This window comes from Cherax quadricarinatus, unplaced genomic scaffold, assembly GCF_038502225.1.
Source record: "Cherax quadricarinatus isolate ZL_2023a unplaced genomic scaffold, ASM3850222v1 Contig3655, whole genome shotgun sequence".
Lineage (NCBI taxonomy): Eukaryota > Metazoa > Arthropoda > Malacostraca > Decapoda > Parastacidae > Cherax > Cherax quadricarinatus.
This window is the reverse complement of record NW_027198681.1, coordinates 3,359-11,395: the sequence shown is the minus strand read 5'-3', so window position 1 is coordinate 11,395 and position 8,037 is coordinate 3,359.

Below are 8,037 nucleotides of genomic sequence, written 5' to 3'. Positions count from 1 at the left end.
TGGCAAACCAGAGAATAGCATTACAATACCTCAGTAAGGAATTGTTCAAGACTGTACACCGTGGTAAACGTCAAGCCCATGCTGGAGTATGGAGCACCAGTTTAGAACCCACACCCGGTCAAGCACATCAAGAAATTAGAGAAAGTGCAAAGTTTTGCAACAAGGCTAGTTTCAGAGCTAAGGGGAATGTCCTAAGATGAAAGGTTAAGGGAAATCGGCCTGACAACACTGGAGGACAGAAGGGCTAAGGGAGACATGATAACGACATAAAATACTGTGAGGAATTGGCAAGTAGAAGTCAGGGTGGGTAGACAGGATGCCTACTGATTTGGGAATTTTCATGGATATATGCTGGATGTTGGAATGAAATTTAAAATTATAGTCAAGGTGAAGACCTTGAAATTTACCCTCAGTGTGTCTTGTAATGAGGAAAACATTTATCGATACATTAAGTTGGATATTTAAGGCTCTGTTTCTAAACAGCATGAAGTATGTTTTGTCTATGTTAAGAGTGAGTTTGTTTGTCATCATCCAAGTATATATTTCTAGCAGCTCGTTGTTTACAGTGTCTCTAGGTATAGCTGGGTTTGAGTGGTAATAGACATAAGTAGTATCGTCTACGAATAGAACTGGTTTAAGGAGTTGAGATGCATTGGGGAGTTCATTGATGTAGATGAGAAAGAGGTCCCATGTGTCTTATGCAGACATTCAGAAATCATCAGCAAGAGATATTAAACCAGGGAAGTGTTTTTGGGTATGTCCAAATGAGAACTAACTGTGGAAAAATATCACATCGGTTTTAAAAGACAGGTGTTTGGAGAATACACTGGACTTCATCCTCACGAACAATGGTGATCTGATACAAAATATTACCATATCAAAAACAATATACTCAGATCACGGCATAATAAAGGTTCAGAGAAGTGTGCACTTGGCCCCAGACCAAGAAAATGTGATCGGTCATGAGGGGTCCTTCATCAAATTCAATTTCAATAAAAAAAACATAGAGGAACCAAGTCAACAAGGTCCTAAATGATATAAACTGGGAAGATAGCCTAAGCAACATGGATCCAAACCTATGTCTAGAACAAATTAACTCTGTGGCACTCAAGGTATGCTCAAAGTGAATGGAGACAAATGGTTTTTAATACTTGACGTGCTGTTGGAGTGTGAGCAAAGTAACATTTATGAAGGGATTCAGGGAAACCGGCAGGCCGGACTTGAGTCCTGGAGATGGGAAGTACAGTGCCTGCACTCTGAAGGAGGGGTGTTAATGTTGCAGTTTAAAAACTGTAGTGTAAAGCACCCTTCTGGCAAGACAGTGATGGAGTGAATGATGGTGAAAGTTTTTCTTTTTCGGGCGACCCTGCCTTGGTGGGAATCGGCCAGTGTGATAATAATAATAATAAATAATAATAATAATAATTAATAATAATAATAATAATAATAATAATAATAATAATAATAATAATAATAATAATAATAATGTCTTTATTTACTACAAGTACATGTACAAGGTATACAGACCTAGCTGACATCAATGACACACTACAGAAAGTCCCTTGTTATGCAGAGCATTTCAGGCAAATTAGGTCAGTTTTGTCCCAGGATGCGACCTACACCAGTCAACTAACACCCATGTTCCCATTTTACTGATGGGTGAACATAAACAAAAGATGTAAGGAAACATGTCTGATGTTTCCACCCCTTTCGCCCCCTTTGCCGGGAACTGAACCAGAAGCCTTACCATGTGAAGTGAGAGCTTTTACCACCAGGCCAAGGTGCACTTAAGAGAAGATGTAAACTAGAGAGAGGTACTCCCTGTACAGGCGAAGACGAAGAATAAGAGAGTGGCAAAAAGAGGCTAATATATCTGTAATATGATAGGAGGCACTGGCCAGAGAAATAGCAAACATCAAACTTAAGCTTAAAGAATCTTACAGAAGTCAAGAAATGCGGGAAGTACTCAAAGCTGTCAATGAAATTGAGAGAAACCCAAAAGATTTCTTTTCTTATGCCAAATCTGAATCTAAGTCGAGAACAACATCTAGTATTGGGCCCCTACTTAGTCGAGATGGGACCTACGCAGATGACAGCAAGGAAATGAGTGAGCTATTCAAGTCCCATTATGACTTAGTTTTAGCTTGCCGCTAACCAGACTAAGGGCCGAAGACCTAAATGAATTTTTTATGAGTGAGATTCAGAATTTGGCAGATGCAAACCTATCTGATATTATCCTAACACCAAATGACTTAGAAAAGGCTTTAGACATACCCATGCACTCTGCCCCTGGACCAGACTCATGAAACTCTTCATTCATCAAGAACTGCAAGAAACCCCTATCATGTGCGTTAAATATCCTATGGAGAGGGAGCATGGACACAGGGGTTATCCCACAGCTGCTAAAACAACAGACATAGCCCCACTCCACAAAGGGGTCAGTAAAGCAACAGCAAGGAACTAGTGATCGATAGCACCAACATCCCATGTCATAAAAATCTTTGAAGGGGTACCATAAAGCAAGAACACCACTTATCTAGATACCCATCAGTTACACAACTCAGGTCAACATGGGTTTAGAGCAAGATGCTCCTGCCTGTCCTAACTACAGGACCACTATGACAAGGTCCTGGATGCCCCAGAAAACTATGAAAATGCAGATGTATTATACACAAATTTTGCAAGTGTGACCATAGTGTAATAGCACACAAAATGCATGATAAAGGAATAACAGGAAAGGTTCTTAGATGGATCTATAATTTCCTATCAAGTAGAACACAAAGAATAGTAGTAAACAGAGTGCAGTCTGAGACAGCTACTGTTTACAGGAGAAGGTTCTGAGGGTCAACGCCTCTTGTGACCCAGTCTGAGACCAGGCCTTGTGGTGGATCAGGGTCTGATCAAACAAGCTGTTATTGCTGACCACACGCAACCTGATGTATGAACCTTAGCCCAGTTAGTCGGGTACTGACTTTAGGTGCCTATCCAGTGCCTTCTTGAAGAAAGCCATGGATCTATTAGTAATCCCCCTGTGAAAAGCTCTGTTCCACAAGGCACAGTACTCCCTCTCATTCTGTTCCTCATCCTTATATCTGACATAACAGTGATGTAAGCCACAGCACCATGTCTTCCTTTGCAGATGACACCCGATTTTGCATAACAGTGTCCTCCATTGAAGACAGTGCAAGACTCCAGAGAACAATATGAAGTTAAGTGAAGAGAAATTTCAATTACAGCCTCTCCTCACTTAAACCATACCCCCGGCCGGGATTGAACCCGCGGTCATAGAGTCTCAAAACTCCAGCCCGTCGCGTTAGCCACTAGACCAGCTAGCCACAATAAGATTCATCCAACTAGGTATATTTCTACACCATAGGAAAGTTAGCACAGGCACCTCTGTGACCACAAATGCAAGTTTTTACAGACGAATCTCCAGCTAGCGTGGCCGTGACGAACTCATATATGAGACTCTATGACCGCGGGTTCAATCCCGGCCGGGGGTATGGTTTATTTGCAATCGTGTCATTACGATTTCTTAAGTCAAGTCAGTCTCCTCACTTTTCAACGCACTCGTTTACGATAGGCTCTCTGACCAATATTCATACCTAAATATTGTATATTAGAGCTGATTTCCTCCATTCTGTTTATTTCTTTATACAGTACAATTCTGTATAAACATTTGATGGTACAAAGGTGACATTAAAACAATATCAAAGATGGTTAATACAAATTCACTACCATTATAGTATACGACGTATTCGTTTATCGATGTGGTCTTAGGAACGGAACTCTGTCGTTACGTGAGGAGAGGCTGTACTCCAATGTGGAAAACGTGGGGAAATTAAAACTATATTGGATTATAAAACAAATTACAACCACACAATAGAGCGAAAAACAAATGTAAATGACCTGGGAGTGATAATGTCAGAAGATCTCACTTTCAAAAATGACAACATTGCATCAGTCGCATCTGTTAGAAAAATGACAGGATAATGAGAACCTTCGAAACTAGGGATTCTAAGCCCATGATGACTCTCTTCATGTCGCTTGTTCTATCTAGGCTGGAATATTGCTGCACACTAGCGACACCTTTCAGGGCAGTTGAAATTGGTGACCTAGAAAATGTAGAGAGAACCTTCAAAGCACACACAACTGCGATAAAACACCTCAGTTACTGGGAACATTTGAAGTTCCTCAACCTGTACTCCCTAGAATGTAGGCAGGAGAGATACATGATTATACACACTTGGAAAATCCTAGAGGGATTAGTACCAAATTTGCACATGAAAATCACTCCCTGTGAAAGCAAAAGATTCGTCGGACGATGCAACATTCCCCCAAAGAAAAGCAGGGGTGCCACTAGATAAGAGACAACACAATTATGAGGGGCCCAAGACTGTTCATATGCCCCAGCATACAGAAGGGGAATTACCAATAGACCCCTGGCTGTCTTCAAGAAGGCTTTGGACAGCACCTAAAGTCAGTACCTGAACAGCCGGGCTGTGGTTCATACGTCGGTTTATATGCAGCTAACAGTAACAGCCTGGTTGATCAGGCCCTGACCCATTATGAGGCCTGGTCACAGACCGGTCCATGGGGGCATTGAACCCTGGAACCCTCTCCAGGTATACTCCAGATATGGTTAAGAAAAATTCATTTATCTTGTTAACTGTATCAATAGGCTGTTGTTGTGGTTCATTCGGTTTAGTTAGGACAATATCCCTAGTTTTTTATTGTTTGTGGGAGCCCAGAGTCTAAGAGTGTGTCTTCCAGGTCTTTATTATATCTCCTCTTGTTTTGGTGATTCTATTAAATTAGTATAGTTGCTTTGCCTTTATTAGTTTGGTGAGGACTGATGCATAATGTTTAATAATATCTTTATTTATTAAACCCTGCCTATATTGCTTTTCATACTGATGTTTCTTATCAGTGGACCTTGGTATGCTCTTAGTAAGCCATGGGCAACCTAGTCGTTTATTCGTAATTTGTTTCATTTTGATGGGACAATATTTGTTATATAATCTTAAGTAATTTGTTAAGAAATATGTCCATCCAATCATCGATACTATTGGCAGTGGAAAATTCTGTAGGCTAGTCATTTGTACTTAGCTCTGTTGTGAAGTTACTTATTGATGCCTCCTCATGGCATCTAATGGAGAACTTCCTCTATTCCATTGGTTGTTTACAGATGTTTATTAGGAGGAAGGTGGGGTAGTGGTTATAGCGCTGTCTGTGATTATCCTTGTTTTAAGGGGAGCTAGTATATTTGTCCATATACGGTCAATTATGGTTGCACTTGTCTCACTTATCCTGGTTGTTTTTGTTATAGCTGATATGAGTAGTGTGTTCTTCATATTGTTGATGAAATTACTGGCTGGTTGTCTGTTAGGCCAAAGTTAATGTTGAAGTCTCCAGCTAGGAGAACATAAGAACATAAGAAAGAAGAAACACTGCAACAGGCCTACTGACCCATGCGGAGCAAGTCCATGTCCCCTCCCCCCCCCCCGATTAGCCCAATGACCCACCCAGTCTGGTCATCTCCACACAAGGAAGGAGCATGGCACCAGACCCAGAAGCACAAGCTAGTCAGGTCCAACTCACACCTGCCCACTCCCACTCATGCATTTATCTAACCTATTTTTAAAACTACACAGCGTTTTAGCCTCAATAACTGTACTCGAGAGTTTGTTCCACTCATCCACAACTCTATTACCAAACCAGTGCTTTCCTATATCCTTCCTGAATCTGAATTTTTCCAACTTGAAACCATTGTTGCTAGTCCTGTCTTAGCTGGAAATTTTCAGCATGCTATTTACATATCCTTTATTTATTCCTGTTTTCCATTTATACACCTTGATCATATCCCCCCTAACTCTATGCCTTTCGAGAGAGTGCAGATTCAGGGCCCTCAGTCTATCCTCATAGGGAAGATTTCTGATACATGGGATCATCTTTGTCATCCTCCTCTGTACGTTTTTCAGAGCATCTATATCCATTCTGTAATAAGGTGACCGGAACTGTGCAGCATAATCTAAATGAGGCCTAACCAAGGATATATAGAGTTGAAGAACGACCTGAGGACTTCTATTATTTATACTTCTAGATATGAAGCCAAGAATTCTGTTAGCTTTATTGCAAACACTAATGCACTGTTGTCTTGGTTTTAGATTACTGCTAACCAGAATTCCTAAATCCTTTTCACAATCAGTAGTATTAAGATCTACATTATTTAGTTTATATGTGGCATGGTTATTTACCTGTCCAACATTTAGAAGTTTGCATGTGTCAATATTAAACTGCATCTGCCACTTCTCCGACCATTGCATCAATCTATTCAAATCATCCTGGAGAAGGTTGTGTTCATTCATTTGGTTGTTTGTTATAGTGTTTTTAATTTATCATTAAAATTTGGGATGTTTTTTTTATGAGGCATCCAGTAAATGGCACCAATTGTTATAGGAGTCTTAAGGTTTTTTACAGTAAAATTCGCAAAAATATGTTCTCCATATTCACACTACAGCAAATGGTGTTACATGATAGTTCATCAGAGTAATGGATGGCAATACCACCCTTAACTTGGTGTAGTCTGCAGTTGTGGATTTGTGTATCCTGGTAGTGAATAGATATCTGTTGTGTCCTGCTTAAGCAGGTTTTAGTGAGAATAATACAGGAGAGGGTTGTCTTTAGGGAATGAAGATGTTGAGAGTGGGAAATGTTGAAGGTGCAACGTATGATGTATTGCCTGGTTAAGTCCATGGAAATCATCCTCATTTCTTCTCAGCACTGTTCTTTGCACTTATTTTCTTAGGACCCATGGTTAGAAAAAAGAAATTTGACCAAATGACTGTAAAAAAATGCAGACAAGCAAGAGAGAACTGCTCCCATAGTGATGTAAACGTGTACAATGATTTGCCATCAGTAGTGCCATCTAGTGGCAGGATTCTGAATTATTATTACATACATATTTATTATTATTATTATTATTATTATTATTATTAATTTAATTTAGGGAACTGAAGATCTATCATTATTATAATAATAATTATAATAATTATAATAATAATAATTATTAATTTTTATTTAGGAAACTGAAGCTATATCGTTAATAATAATTTATTTATTTTTTATTTGGGCACGATACATAGTTGTACAAAGAAATATAGTGATTGGGTGTGGGTGCCGAAAGCCCCTTGTATACAGAGCATTATGGGCAGGCTGAAAATTAATTTAAGATTAACTAAGCAATGATATATTCGGTGCTAAAAATTACAGTAAACAAATTACAACATGAAGTACAAATAAGTATTTCAAATAAGAAGCATTAAAGTTATACAAATTTGTAGCATAACAATATATAATATAATCGAATCAGATTGAGTAAAGTCAATGATTTGTAGTGCAGAAACAAGGCATTTGGTCATTAGGTGAGTTTCTCTGCATTCAAGAGAATGGAGTATTCTACTAGGTAATGTAGTTAAAAAAACAGTTTGATAGGGCCACAGGTTATACATTTATGAGATTCAGTTATTCAGTATTTATTTAGTTGTGGTTGAGTAAGTGGTTTTTAAGAAGAGTCTTGAATTGACAAGCAGACAGTGTTTCTTTTATATTCACAGGTAATGAATTCCAGATTTTTGGGCCTTTTATGTGAATTGAGTTTTTACATTGTGTGAGATAGACACGGGGAACATCAAAGAGTGATCTGTGTCTTGTGTTATGGTCATGTGTTCTGTTGAGGTCGGTAAGGAGAAGTTTGAGGGGAGGGTTTAAAGTAGTGTTCTGTGTATGTAGTAGGCACAGTAATAAGTATGGATGTTTTGTATGGTGAGTAAGTTTAGAGTTTTGAATATTGGTGGAGTATGCTGCCTGGAGTGGAAATTTGTTATTCTGACTGCAGCCTTTTGTTGGGTAATTAATGGTCTGAGATGATTTATTGTTGTTGAGCCCCATTCACAAATTCCATAGGTGAGATAGGGGTAAATGAGTGGGTGATATAGAACCAGGAGGGCTGACTGTGGAACATAGTACCGTATCTTC